The sequence below is a fragment of the Tamandua tetradactyla genome, chromosome X (genome assembly GCF_023851605.1).
Source record: "Tamandua tetradactyla isolate mTamTet1 chromosome X, mTamTet1.pri, whole genome shotgun sequence".
Taxonomy (NCBI): Eukaryota; Metazoa; Chordata; class Mammalia; order Pilosa; family Myrmecophagidae; genus Tamandua; species Tamandua tetradactyla.
This window is the reverse complement of record NC_135353.1, coordinates 154,438,808-154,453,344: the sequence shown is the minus strand read 5'-3', so window position 1 is coordinate 154,453,344 and position 14,537 is coordinate 154,438,808. Positions and strand designations below refer to the sequence as shown.

Genomic DNA, 14,537 nt, shown 5'->3' with positions numbered 1-14,537 from the left:
TGCCAATATGCAGAACATAATTACCATAACAGTGGCATTTAAAACCACCAAAGAAATTAATATTGAAAGCTATGGGAAAATGCTCTACTTAACAAACATTTAATCTATTGGAATCAACAAAAAGCGTTAACAGAGCCTAAAGAATTTTTTAAAAATCAGCAAGTTTTCAAAACCTGAAACGACTCTAGAAAACACCAAGAATGATCATTTCATTTTACGGATGAAAAAACTAAACTATGGTCAAGGTAGGAACATATTTGGTGATGAAGCTCCAAATGGGAACTTAGTTCAGCACACGCATAATCTAGCAAATGTCAGAGAGCCCACTATGGGCTAGTGGTACTATGTGAAAGACCAGAGTTCTTCATGTGCTATCACATTTTTACTATCACAATTGACTTTTTTTGTGTGCGTGTGAAAAATAACATATATACAAAAGAGCAATAAATTTCAAAGCATATTGCAACATCTGCTCTATCAAATTTTTATGGCAACTACCTACCTATTGGAATTCTCTAATGACCTGCTGGAAGTTGAAGAATAACTAAAAAATGCTCAATTAAAAAAATTATCCTATGTAACCAAATACACTACAATCAACTGGGACCCAAAGAAATCTCCATGATAGAACTCTAAATTCTGCCTGGGAAATTGTACAGCTCTCTTAATTAAAAATGCATGCCTAGCTTTTTCACAAGAAAGCACTTAGGAAATTTTCCATCAGAACATGATCCCTCCAATTTCCCCAAAGGAATTACTTAAGAGTCCTTATAATGCTCCAAAATGGCAGCAAGGCCAGGACAACCACCTAACACATAAGTGCAGTCTGAAAATGAGGTAGCTCTTAAGACCATGTCACAAAGAAGCAAGCATCATGCTTACTGTACAATGGATTAAGTAGCACAAAACAAAATTAGGAGTGCTGCTGTATTCTTTGACTTTATTCAAGTAAATACTTCTGAACAAGAGTGACCAAATAAACTTTTAAAAACTTACAGGGGCTTTTTGGCTTGGAGGAGGACAGGGTGCAACTTTCTTCGGTCGTCCTGAATCAGGCTTCATCTGACACCAGTCGCCTTCACCATGCCACCCAAATTCGACTTCAGTGAAATCAAAGTCGCGTACCTTAGGTGCACCGGTAGGGAAGTTGGTGCCATGTCTGCCCTGGCCCCCAAGATTGGCCCCCTCAGTCTGTCTCTGAAAAAGGTTGGTGATGACATTGCCAAGGTAATTGGTGACTGAAAAGGTCTAAGGATTGCAGTGAAACTGACAATTCAGGACAGACAGGCCCAGATCGAGGTGGTACCTTCAGCCTCTGCCCTGATCATCAAAGCCCTTAAGGAGCCACCCAGAGACAGGAAGTACATTAAGAACAATGGAAATATTACTTTTGATGAGACTGTCAACATTGCCTGTCAGATATGGCACCGATTTCTAGCTAGAGAATTCTCTGGAACCATTAAAGAGATTCTGGGGACTGCCCGGTCTGTAGGCTGCAATGTAGATGGCTGTCACTCTCATGTCATCATGATATCAATACTGGTGCTGCGGAAGACCCATCTAGTTAAGAACTTCAAAGGAAAATATTTCAATAAAAGATCATTTGACAGCCCAAACAAACAAACAAGAACAAAAACAAAAAAACCCCAAAAACTTACAGGATTAGTCTTTTACAGGTTTAGAGCAACAGAAAGGAGTAAAAACTCAAGAAACAAACAAATTTATGTAAAAATGTGGTACTTCAAATCAGAGGAAGATGTTAGAACATTTAGCTATATGTTTGGAAAATGCAGAAGCCATAAAGGAAAATAATGATACAGATTTTATTAAAAATTTAAAAACTTCTTGCCATCAAAAGGCATTATAAACAAAGTGAAAAGACTAGATTACATGACTGGAATACCTTCTAATCATATTATAACTCATCACTGAGCAACTGGTTTTTTCAGGTGTCATCTACTTCCCAACCAGAATATAAGCTCTTAAAACTCTTTGGAACATCTTTTATGGCATTTATTAATGTTTAAGCTCTACTAGATCAATCATTTAAAAATTTTTTTTTAAACATAACAAACACAAACATTCTTACCATGTGATCATTCCATTCTTGGTATATAATCAATAACTCACAATATCATCACATAGTTGTATATTCATCACCATGATCATTTCTTAGAACATTTGCATCAATTCAGAAAAAGAAATAAAAAGAAAAAAACTCATCAATACCATACCCCCACCCCTTCCTCTTATTGACTGCTACTATTTCCATCTACCCAATATATTTTAGCCTTTGTTTCCCCTATTTTTTTCTATACCCCTTACCACTCCCTTTCATTGATCACTAGCATTTTAATCTACTAAATTTATTTTAACATTTGTTCCCCCTACTATTTACTTATTTTTAATCCATATGGTTTACTCATCTGTCCATACTGTAGATAAAAAAAGCATTAGAGACAAGGTTTCCGCAATCACAGTTGCATTGCGAAAGCTCTATCATTATACAATCATCTTCAAGAAACATGGCTACTGGCACACAGCTCTACATTTTCAGGTACTTCCCTCCAGCCTCTCTAATATACCTTAACTAAAAAGGTGATAACTATATAATGTGTAAGAATAACCTCCAGGATAACCTCTTGACTCTGTTTGAAACCTCTCAGCCACTGACACTTTATTTTGTCTCATTTCTGTCTTCCCCCTTTTGGTTGAGAATGTTTTCTCAATCCCTTGATGCTGAGTTCCAGCTCATTCTAGGATTTCTGTCCCATGTTGCAAGGAAGGTTTACATCCCTGGGAGTCATGTCTCACGTAGACAGGGGGAGGGCAGTGAGCTTGCTTGTCGTGTTACCAGATCAATCTTGGGAACGAGCACCATACTTATCTTTGCATTCCCAAAGTAAACAAGAACTCAAATAATGGTTGCCTGAATTAACATCCTATGTAGAAATCTGAAGTATGGATGCTACTTGTATGATTGTGGGCATGACATCAGATATTCTTCTCTATACTTTTTCTACTGCTGACTTTTAAATTTCTTTACATTATCTTATTAAATTTCCAGCTAACAGTTCTTCAGATTAGTTTTATCTTACTATTTTTTAAAGAGTAACTTTTATTATAAAAATCTTGCATGTCTATTATAGAAAACAAATAATAAGCAAAAAAGGAGAATAATGAAGAAAGAAATCACCGTTTTGGTGTTTTTCTTTCCAGTCTTTTTCTGTACACACACACACACACACACACACACACAGATCACACTACACATATTATAACTTTTTTGGTAAAAGGCCAGATAGCAAACATTTTTGGCTTTGCAGGCCATATGGTCTCTGTCAACTCTGCCACTGTAGTTGGAAAAAGCAGCCATAGACAATGTGGTAGACAGAATTATGTACCTCAACAAAAACAGGTTTGTTATTTTTAGTTAAGGTGTGGTCAAGTGAATCAGGATGGGTCTTAAACAGCATTACTGGAGACTTAATAAAGAGAAGAAACAGGAAGCCATAAGTCAGGAGAAAGCCACAAGGAGGAGCCAGAGTACAAGCGGAAACCAGGAGATTAGATTTAAAGAGTAAGAGATAACTTTGTGATGGGAGGCAGAGATGCAAGTCAAGGAACTCCAAGGATCAGCAAACTAGCATCAGAATGCTATAGACTTTGGGGAGAAAGAATGGCTTTACCAAGGCCTTGATTTCAGATTTCTACCCTCCAAAATCCAGCAAATAAACGTTTGTTGTTTAAGTCAAACCCATTATGTGGCATTTGTTATAGCAGCTTAGAAAACTAAGACAGATAGGCTGTGTTCCAATAAAATGTAATTTAGGAAAACAAGCAGCAGGCCCATGGGTGCAGTTCACTGACCTGTGCTCTATATTATTAAATAACCTTCAATGCATTATTAATGATTACAGAGTATTCTACTATACGAACTCAATTCTCAAGTATTTGATCTTCTATTCCACTGTGATGTCTCCAAACTTTGTGCACACCCACAATTATTTAGAAATAATTTCTTGAGGTAGAATTGCAGGTTAAAAGTATGCAGCATTTTAGGGCGTCTGATGCTAACTTATTTGCAAAGTTGCCCTCCAGAAAGAACCTGAATAATGAATAAGCCATACCAAAACCCATGGTAGCAGTAAACTACAGCCAAGTCTGGACAGCCAAGAGCCAAATTCAGCCACCTCAATCTCCCTTTACATATTATCTATGGCTTTTTAAAAAAATTTTTAAAATACAGATGACCATCTATTTTCAACCCCCTGCAATAATGACATTCCTTTGTCCTTCCTCATACAAAAACATTTTTTAATTTGTACATTTAGTCACTATCATTGTACACTCTAGGCATTTCTAGATTATACTACCTCAGTCTTCATCATCTATCTTTCCTTCTGTTTTCAATTTTTTGTGCCCCCAGCCCTCCTCCCTCTATCATTTTCATATTCAGCTTCATTCATGGGACTAACATTATTGTATTACAGTTAGGGAGTATTGTGCTATCCATTTCTGAGTTTTTACAATCAGTCCTGTTGCATAATCTGTATCCCTTTAGCTCCAATTACCCAGTATCTACTCTTTCTATCTCCTAACGGTCTCTGTTCTTAACTGAAATTCTCCAAGTTCATTCATTAATGTTAGTTCACATCAGTGAGACCACACAGTATTTGTCCTTTTGTTTCTGGCTAATCTCACTCAGCATAATGTCCTTAAGGTGCATCCATGTTGTTACATACTTCATGACTTTATTCTGTTTTACAGTTGCATAATATTCCATCATACATATATACCACAGCTTGTTTAGCCACTCGTCTGTTGATGGACATTTGGGCTGTTTCCATCTCTTGGCAATTGTAAATAATGCTGCTATAAACATTGGTGGGCAAATGGCTATTTGTGTCCTTGCCCTCATATTTTCTAAGTAGATACCTAGCAATGGTATTGCTGGGTCATATGGCAATTCTATACTTAGCTTCCTGAGGAACCGCCAAACTGCCTTCCACAGCAGTTCTACCATTTGACATTCCCACCAACAGCGGATAAGTGTGCCTCTTTTTTTTTTTTTATTAATTTTTAAACAAAAAAATACCAAAAAACACCAAACGCAAACATTCTTAACTTTTGATCATTCTGTTCTACATATATAATCAGTAATTCACAATATCATCACATAGTTGCATATTCATCATCATGATCATTTCTTGGAACATTTGCATCTATTCAGAAAAAGAAATAAAAAGAAAACAGAAAAAAATTCATACACATCATACCCCTTACCCCTCCCTTTCACTGATCACTAGCATTTCAATCTAAATTTATTTTAACATTTGTTCACCCTATCATTCATTTTTATTCCATATGTTTTACTCGTCTGTTGATAAGGTAGATAAAAGGAACATCAGACACAAGGTTTTCAGAATCACACAGTCACACTGTGAAAGCTATATCATCATACAATCATCTTCAAGAAACATGGCTTCTGAACACAGCTCTACATTTTCAGATAGTTCCCTCCAGCCTCTCCATTACATCTTGACTAACAAGGTGATATCTATTTAATGCGTAAGAATAACCTCCAGGATAACCTCTTGACTCTGTTTGGAATCTCTCAGCCATTGACACTTTGTCTCATTCACTCTTCCCCCTTTTGGTTGAGAAAGTTTTCTCAATCCCTTGATGCTGAGTCTCAGCTCATTCTAGGATTTCTGTCCCATGTTGCCAGGAAGGTCTACACCCCTGGGAGTCACGTCCCATGTAGACAGGGGGAGGGTGGTGAGTTTGCTTGTTGTGTTGGCTGGAGAGGCCACACCTGAGCAACAAAGGAGGTTCTCTTGGGGGTGACTCTTAGGCCTAATTTTAAGTAGGCTTGAAGTGTGCCTCTTTTTGCACATCCCCTTCAGCACTTGTCGTTTTCTGTGTTATTGATAATGGCCATTCTGGTGGATGTGAGATGATACCTCACTGTGGTTTGGATTTGCAATACCCTCATAGCCAGGGAAGCTGAGCATCTTTTCATGTGCCTTTCAGTCATCTGTATTTCCTCTTCTGAGAAGTGTCTGCTCTTATCTTTTGCCCATTTCGTAACTGCGTTGTCTTTTTGTTGTTGAGCTGAACAATATCTTTACATATTCTGGATACTAGACCCTTATCTGATATATCATTTCAAAATATTGTCTCACATTGTATAGGCTGCTTTTTTTTTTTACTTTCTTTTTTTTTTATGAATTAAGGGAAAAAAAGAAATTAACCCAACATTTAGAAATCATACCATTCTACATATGCAATCAGTAATTCTTAACATCATCACATAGATACATACATGATCATCGTTTCTTGGTACATTTGCATTGGTTTAGAAGAACTAGCAACACAACAGAAAAAGATATAGAATGTTAATATAGAGAAAAGAAATAAAAGTAATAATAATAGTAAAAAAAAAAACCTATAGCTCAGATGCAGCTTCATTCAGTGTTTTAACATGATTACTTTACAATTAGGTATTATTGTGCTGTCCAATTTTGAGTTTTTGTATCTAGTCCTGTTGCACAGTCTGTATCCCTTCAGCTCCAATTACTCATTATCTTACCCTGTTTTTAACTCCTGCTGGACTCTGTTACCAATGACATATTCCAAGTTTATTCTCGAATGTCCGTTCACATCAGTGGGACCATACAGTATTTGTCCCTTAGTTTTTGGCTAGACTCACTCAGTATAATGTTCTCTAGGTCCATCCATGTTATTACATGCTTCATAAGTTTATCCTGTCTTAAAGCTGCATAATATTCCATCGTATGTATATACCACAGTTTGTTTAGCCACTCTTCTGTTGATGGACATTTTGGCTGTTTCCATCTCTTTGCAATTGTAAATAACGCTGCTATAAGCATTGGTGTGCAAATGTCCGTTTGTGTCTTTGCCCTTAAGTCCTTTGAGTAGATACTCAGCAATGGTATTGCTGGGTCGTATGGCAATTCTATATTCAGCTTTTTGAGGAACCGCCAAACTGGCTTCCACAGTGGTTGCACCATTTGACATTCCCACCAACAGTGGATAAGTGTGCCTCTTTCTCCACATCCTCTCCAGCACTTGTCATTTTCTGTTTTGTTGATAATGGCCATTCTGGTGGGTGTGAGATGATATCTCATTGTGGTTTTGATTTGCATTTCTCTAATGGCCAGGGACATTGAGCATCTCTTCATGTGCCTTTTGGCCATTTGTATTTCCTCTTCTGGTAGGTGTCTGTTCAAGTCTTTTTCCCATTTTGTAATTGGGTTGGCTGTCTTTTTGTTGTTGAGTTGAACAATCTCTTTATAAATTCTGGATACTAGACCTTTATCTGATATGTCATTTCCAAATATTGTCTCCCATTGTGTAGGCTGTCTTTCTACTTTCTTGATGAAGTTCTTTGATGCACAAAAGTGTTTAATTTTGAGGAGCACCCATTTATTTATTTCCTTCTTCAGTGCTCTTGCTTTAGGTTTAAGGTCCATAAAACCGCCTCCAATTGTAAGTTTCATAAGATATCTCCCTACATTTTCCTCTAACTGTTTTATGGTCTTAGACCTAATGTTTAGATCTTTGATCCATTTTGAGTTAACTTTTGTATAGGGTGTGAGATATGGGTCTTCTTTCATTCTTTTGCATATGGATATCCAGTTCTCTAGGCACCATTTATTGAAGAGACTGTTCTGTCCCAGGTGAGTTGGCTTGACTGCCTTATCAAAGATCAAATGTCCATAGATGAGAGGGTCTATATCTGAGCACTCTATTCGATTCCATTGGTCGAGATATCTATCTTTATGCCAATACCATGCTGTTTTGACCACTGTGGCTTCATAATATGCCTTAAAGTCAGGCGGCGCGAGACCTCCAGCTTCGTTTTTTTTTCTCAAGATGTTTTTAGCAATTCGGGGCACCCTGCCCTTCCAGATAAATTTGCTTATTGGTTTTTCTATTTCTGAAAAATAAGTTGTTGGGATTTTGATTGGTATTGCATTGAATCTGTAAATCAATTTAGGTAGGATTGACATCTTAACTATATTTAGTCTTCCAATCCATGAACACGGTATGCCCTTCCATCTATTTAGGTCTTCTGTGATTTCTTTTAACAGTTTTTTGTAGTTTTCTTTATATAGGTTTTTTGTCTCTTTAGTTAAATTTATTCCTAGGTATTTTATTCTTTTAGTTGCAATCGTAAATGGGATTCGTTTTTTTATTTCCCCCTCAGCTTGTTCATTGCTAGTGTAGAGAAATGCTACAGATTTTTGAATGTTGATCTTGTAATGTGCTACTTTGCTGTACTCATTTATTAGCTCTAGTAGTTTTGTTGTGGATTTTTCCGGGTTTTCGACGTATAGTATCATATCATCTGCAAACAGTGATAGTTTTACTTCTTCCTTTCCAATTTTGATGCCTTGTATTTCTTTTCCCTGTCTAATTGCTCTGGCTAGAACCTCCAACACAATGTTGAATAATAGTGGTGATAGTGGACATCCTTGTCTTGTTCCTGATCTTAGGGGGAAAGTTTTCAATTTTTCCCCATTGAGGATGATATTAGCTGTGGGTTTTTCATATATTCCCTCTATCATTTTAAGGAAATTCCCTTGTATTCCTATATTTTGAAGTGTTTTCAACAGGAAAGGATGTTGAATCTTGTCAAATGCCTTCTCTGCATCAATTGTGATGATCATGTGATTTTTCTGCTTTGATTTGTTGATATGGTGTATTACATTAATTGATTTTCTTATGTTGAACCATCCTTGCATACCTGGGATGAATCCTACTTGGTCATGATGTATAATTCTTTTAATGTGTTGTTGGATACAATTTGCTAGAATTTTATTGAGGATTTTTGCATCTATATTCATTAGAGAGATTGGTCTGTAGTTTTCTTTTTTTGTAATATCTTTGCCTGGTTTTGGTATGAGGGTGATGTTGGCTTCATAGAATGAATTAGGTAGTTTTCCCTCCACTTCGATTTTTTTGAAGAGTTTGAGGAGAGTTGGTACTAATTCTTTCTGGAATGTTTGATAGAATTCACATGTGAAGCTGTCTGGTCCTGGACTTTTCTTTTTAGGAAGCTTTTGAATGACTAATTCAATTTCTTTACTTATGATTGGTTTGTTGAGGTTGTCTATTTCTTCTTGAGTCAAAGTTGGTTGTTCATGCCTTTCTAGGAAGTTGTCCATTTCATCTACATTGTCGTATTTATTAGCATAAAGTTGTTCATAGTATCCTGTTATTACCTCCTTTATTTCTGTGAGGTCAGTAGTTATGTCTCCTCTTCCATTTGTGATCTTATTTATTTGCATCCTCTCTCTTCTTCTTTTTGTCAATCTTGCTAAGGGCCCATCAATCTTATTGATTTTCTCATAGAACCAACTTCTGGTCTTACTGATTTTCTCTATTGTTTTCATGTTTTCAGTTTCATTTATTTCTGCTCTAATCTTTGTTATTTCTTTCCTTTTGCTTGCTTTGGGATTAGTTTGCTGTTCTTTCTCCAGTTCTTCCAAGTGGACAGTTAATTCCTGCATTTTTGCCTTTTCTTCTTTTCTGATATAGGCATTTAGGGCAATAAATTTCCCTCTTAGCACTGCCTTTGCTGCGTCCCATAAGTTTTGATATGTTGTGTTTTCATTTTCATTCGCCTCGAGGTATTTACTAATTTCTCTTGCAATTTCTTCTTTGACCCACTTGTTGTTTAAGAGTGTGTTGTTGAGCCTCCACGTATTTGTGAATTTTCTGGCACTCTGCCTATTATTGATTTCCAACTTCATTCCTTTATGATCCAAGAAAGTGTTGTGTATGATTTCAATCTTTTTAAATTTGTTAAGACTTGCTTTGTGACCCAGCATATGGTCTATCTTTGAGAATGATCCATGAGCACTTGAGAAAAAGGTGTATCCTGCTGTTGTGGGATGTAATGTCCTATAAATGTCTGTTAAGTCTAGCTCATTTATAGTAATATTCAGATTCTCTATTTCTTTATTGATCCTCTGTCTAGATGTTCTGTCCATTGATGAGAGTGGTGAATTGAAGTCTCCAACTATTAAGGTATATGTGTCTATTTCCCTTTTCAGTGTTTGCAGTGTATTCCTCACGTATTTTGGGGCATTCTGGTTCGGTGCGTAAATATTTATGATTGTTATCACTTCTTGTTTAATTGTTCCTTTTATTAGTAGATAGTATCCTTCTTTGTCTCTTTTAACTGTTTTACATTTGAAGTCTAATTTGTTGGATATTAGTATAGCCACTCCTGCTCTTTTCTGGTTGTTATTTGCATGAAATATCTTTTCCCAACCTTTCACTTTCAACCTATATTTATCTTTGGGTCTAAGATGTGTTTCCTGTAGACAGCATACAGAAGGATCCTGTTTTTTAATCCATTCTGCCAGTCTATGTCTTTTGATTGGGGAATTCAGTCCATTAACATTTAGTGGTATTACTGTTTGGATAATATTTTCCTCTACCATTTTGCCTTTTGTATTATATATATCATATCTGATTTTCCTTCTTTCTACACGCTTCTCCATACCTCTCTCTTCTGTCTTTTCGTATCTGACTCTAGTGCTCCCTTTAGTATTTCTTGCAGAGCTGGTCTCTTGGTCACAAATTCTCTCAGTAACTTTTTTTCTGAGAATGTTTTAATTTCTCCCTCATTTTTGAAGGACAATTTTGCTGGATATAGGAGTCTTGGTTGGCAGTTTTTCTCTTTTAGTAATTTAAATATATCATCCCACTGTCTTCTAGCTTCCATGGTTTTTGCTGAGAAGTCTACACATAGTCTTATTGGGTTTCCCTTGTATGTGATGGATTGTTTTTCTCTTGCTGCTTTCAAGATCCTCTCTTTCTCTTTGACCTCTGACATTCTAAGTAGTAAGTGTCTTGGAGAACGCCTATTTGGGTCTATTCTCTTTGGGGTGCGCTGCACTTCTTGGATCTGTAATTTTAGGTCTTTCATAAGAGTTGGGAAATTTTCAGTGATAATTTCTTCCATTAGTTTTTCTCCTCCTTTTCCCTTCTCTTCTCCTTCTGGGACACCCACAACACGTATATTTGTGCGGTTCATATTGTCCTTCAGTTCCCTAATACCCTGTTCAAATTTTTCCATTCTTTTCCTGATAGTTTCTGTTTCTTTTTGGAATTCAGATGTTCCATCCTCCAAATCACTAATTCTGTCTTCTGTCTCTTTAAATCTATCATTGTAGGTATCCATTGTTTTTTCCATCTTTTCTACTTTATCCTTCACTTCCATAAGTTCTGTGATTTGTTTTTTCAGTTTTTCTATTTCTTCTTTTTGTTCAGCCCATGTCTTCTTCATGTCCTCCCTCAATTTATCGATTTCATTTTTGAAGAGGTTTTCCATTTCTGTTCGTATATTCAGCATTAGTTGTCTCAGCTCCTGTATCTCATTTGAACTATTGGTTTGTTCCTTTGACTGGGCCATATTTTCAATTTTCTGAGTGTGATCCGTTATCTTCTGCTGGCGTCTGGGGATTTAGTCAGATTTCCCTGGGTGTTGGACCCAACAGGTTGAAAGATTTTTCTGTGAAATCTCTGGGTTCTGCTTTTCTTATCCTGCCCAGTAGGTGGCGCTCGTGGCACACGTTTGTCTGCGGGTCCCACCAGTAAAAGGTGCTGTGGGTCCTTTAACTTTGGAAAACTCTCGCCATGGGGGAGGTTCGCCAGTCGAAGCGGCTTGGAAGAGTGCCAGCCGGCCCGGGGGTCCGAATGCAGGGAGGGTCGCTGGCCGCCGCAGCCCAGGAGAGCGCCCGTCCGAATTTCCTAGTTGGCTCGGGGTGCCAAGTGTGGCGGGAGGGCGCCAGCCGCCGCAGCCTGGGAGAGTGCACCGTTCCCAGCCGGACCGGGGAGTCACGGGTTTGGAAGGGACCCCCCCCCGGTCACTGTTCTCCGCGGTCTGGGGATTTCCGATCCAATTCTCTCAGTTGGTCCTGGGGGTCTCGTGTGGTGGGGGCGCCAGCCGCCGCGGCTTGAGGGGACTGCCTGCCCAATTCTGCCAGCTGGCCTGGGAAGGAGGAAGGGAGGGACTCCGGCCACTTGCCGCCCCACCTGGGAAAGCCCGCACCCCTCGGCGATCTCACCGGAGCTGGGTCTCCCAGACAGTCAGCCGTTCCAGGATGGGGTACGCTGTCTTTTTTATCTCTGTCGTGGCTCTGGGAGCTGTTCTGTATCGTTTCTACTCCCCTAGTAGCTGTTCTGGAGGAGGAAAGGTGAGGGTGGCAAGGCTGTCGGGTTCGGTGGCGGAGGAGCCGGTGAAGGTGGAAGAGGGCACGGTGGTGGTTGGAGAGCCGATGGAGTAGGAGAAAGAGAAGGATAAGATGGCGGATTGAGCGCCACCGGAGCAGAAGGGGAAAGAGAAGGGCAAGATGGTGGCGGGAGCGCCGGCAGAGAAGGGGGAAGAGGAGGGCTAGATGGCGGCGGGAGCGCCAGCAGAGAAGGGGGAAGAGGAGGGCTAGATGGCGGCGGGAGCGCCAGCAGAGAAGGGGGAAGAGGAGGTCTAGATGGTGGCGGGAGCGTCGGCGGAGAAAGAGGAAGAGGAAGGCTAGATGGCGGCGGGAGCACCGCCGGCGGAGAAAGAGGAAGAGGAGGGCTAGATGGCGGCGGGAGCGCCAACAGAGAAGGGGGAAGAGGAGGGCTGGATGGCGGCAGGAGCACCGCCGGCAGAGAAAGAGGAAGAGGAGGGCTGGATGGCGGCGGGAGCGCCGGCGGAGAAAGAGGAAGAGGAGGGCTGGATGGCGGCGGGAGCGCCAGCGGAGAAGGGGGACTTTTTTACTTTCTTGACAAAGTTCTTTGATGCACAAAAGTGTTTAATTTTGAGGAGTTCCCATTTATCTATTTCTTTCTTCAATGCTTGTGCTTTGGGTGTATGTTCTAGGAAACCACCTCCTATTATAAAGATTTATAAGATATTTCCCTAAATTTTCTTCTAAAAGTTTTATGGTCTTAGATCTAATGTTTAGGTCTTTGATCCATTTTGAGTTAATTTTTGTACAGGGTGTGAGATATGGATCTTCTTTCATTCTTTTGCATGTGGATATCCAATTCGCCAAGTACCATTTATTGAAGACTGTTCTGTCCCAGGTGAGTTGGCTTGACTACCTTATCAAAGATCAATTGTCCAAACGTGAGATGGTCTATATCTGAACAATCTATTCGATTCCACTGGTCAGTATATCTATCTTATGCCAATACCGTGCTGTTTTGACCACTGTAGCTTCATAATATGTCTATGGCTGTTTATGCCCTACAATGGCTACAGCTGAATTAAGTATCTATAACAGAGACCATATGGTCCACAAAGCCTAAAATGCTTTCTATCTGACCTTTTACAGAATTCATACAATTTGTCCCTGTCCACTATATTCTCTACACAGCAGCCAGAATAATCTTAAAACAGAAATCAGACCAGATCAGACATCTGCCTCAAATTCAATGGCTTCTCAATGCAGAACAAAACCCAAACGTCTCATGGTTTTTGGAGGCCTGCTTAAACCCAGTTCTTTTTCCTCAATGATTTTTTTTAATTGAGATATAATCATCTAAAGTACACAGTCAGTGGTTCATCGTATCATCATAAAGCTGTGAATTCATCATTACAATCTAGTTTTGAACATTTCCTTTACTCCAAAAATAATAAAAATCAGAATAAAAAGAAAAGTAAAAAAGAACACCCCAAACATCCCTCCCATACCTCCTATCCCCCTTATTTATTTATTTATTTATTTATTTATTTATTTATTTTTCTTACTCATCTGTCCATACAGTGGATAAAGGGAGTGCCAGTCAAAAGATTTTCACACTCATATGTTTTCACCTTAAAAGCTCTATAGTTATTCAATCATGTTCAAGAATCAAGGGTACTGGAATACAGTTCAACAGTTTCAGGTATTTCCCTCTAGCTACTCTAATACACCAAATATACCAAAAAGGATATCTATATAATGCATAAGAATAATCCCCAGAAAGATTTCTAGACATTATTTGAAATTTTTCAGCCACTGAAACTTTGTTTCATTTATCTCTCTCCTTTTGGTCAAGAAGGGTTTCTCACGCCCGGCTCATCCCCAGGAGTCATGTCCCACGTAGGGCGGAGGGCAGTGACTTCACCTGCAGAGTTGGCTTAGAGAGAGAGGCCACATCTGAGCAATGAAAGAGATTCTCCAGGTAAACCTAGCTCTGAAGTAGTTCTCCACATCATCTCCTATCACATTCTCTGTCACCTGAAAACCTGTGGTCAATATGGCCATCTCTTTTTTGATCCACAGTCATGGCAAAGCCTCTCCCAGCTCAGGACCTTTCACATTTGCTGTCTTCTTTGCCTGATATGTTGTTTCTCCTAAACATCTTATGGCTGGTTCCTTCTAGTCATTCAGATTTCAGTGATAATGTCATTGCTTCAGAGAGGCCCTCTCTGGCTATTCAATCTATAGCAGTTACCCTGCCACTTTATTCTACTAATTCTCTTCAAAACACTTATCGTTATCTGGGATTTTTACATACTTGTTGAC

The 14,537-nt window shown here is 38.9% G+C and overlaps 1 protein-coding gene and 1 pseudogene across 5 annotated transcripts in view; one reads left to right on the top strand and one right to left on the bottom strand.

Annotated features, from left to right (window-relative positions):
* Positions 1-14,537, bottom strand: part of RPS6KA3 (ribosomal protein S6 kinase A3) — a 111,098-nt gene that overhangs the window by 65,119 nt on the left and 31,442 nt on the right. The gene's annotated exons all lie outside the window — the stretch shown is intronic.
* LOC143671460 (large ribosomal subunit protein uL11 pseudogene) lies at positions 1,069-1,568 on the top strand (annotated as a pseudogene).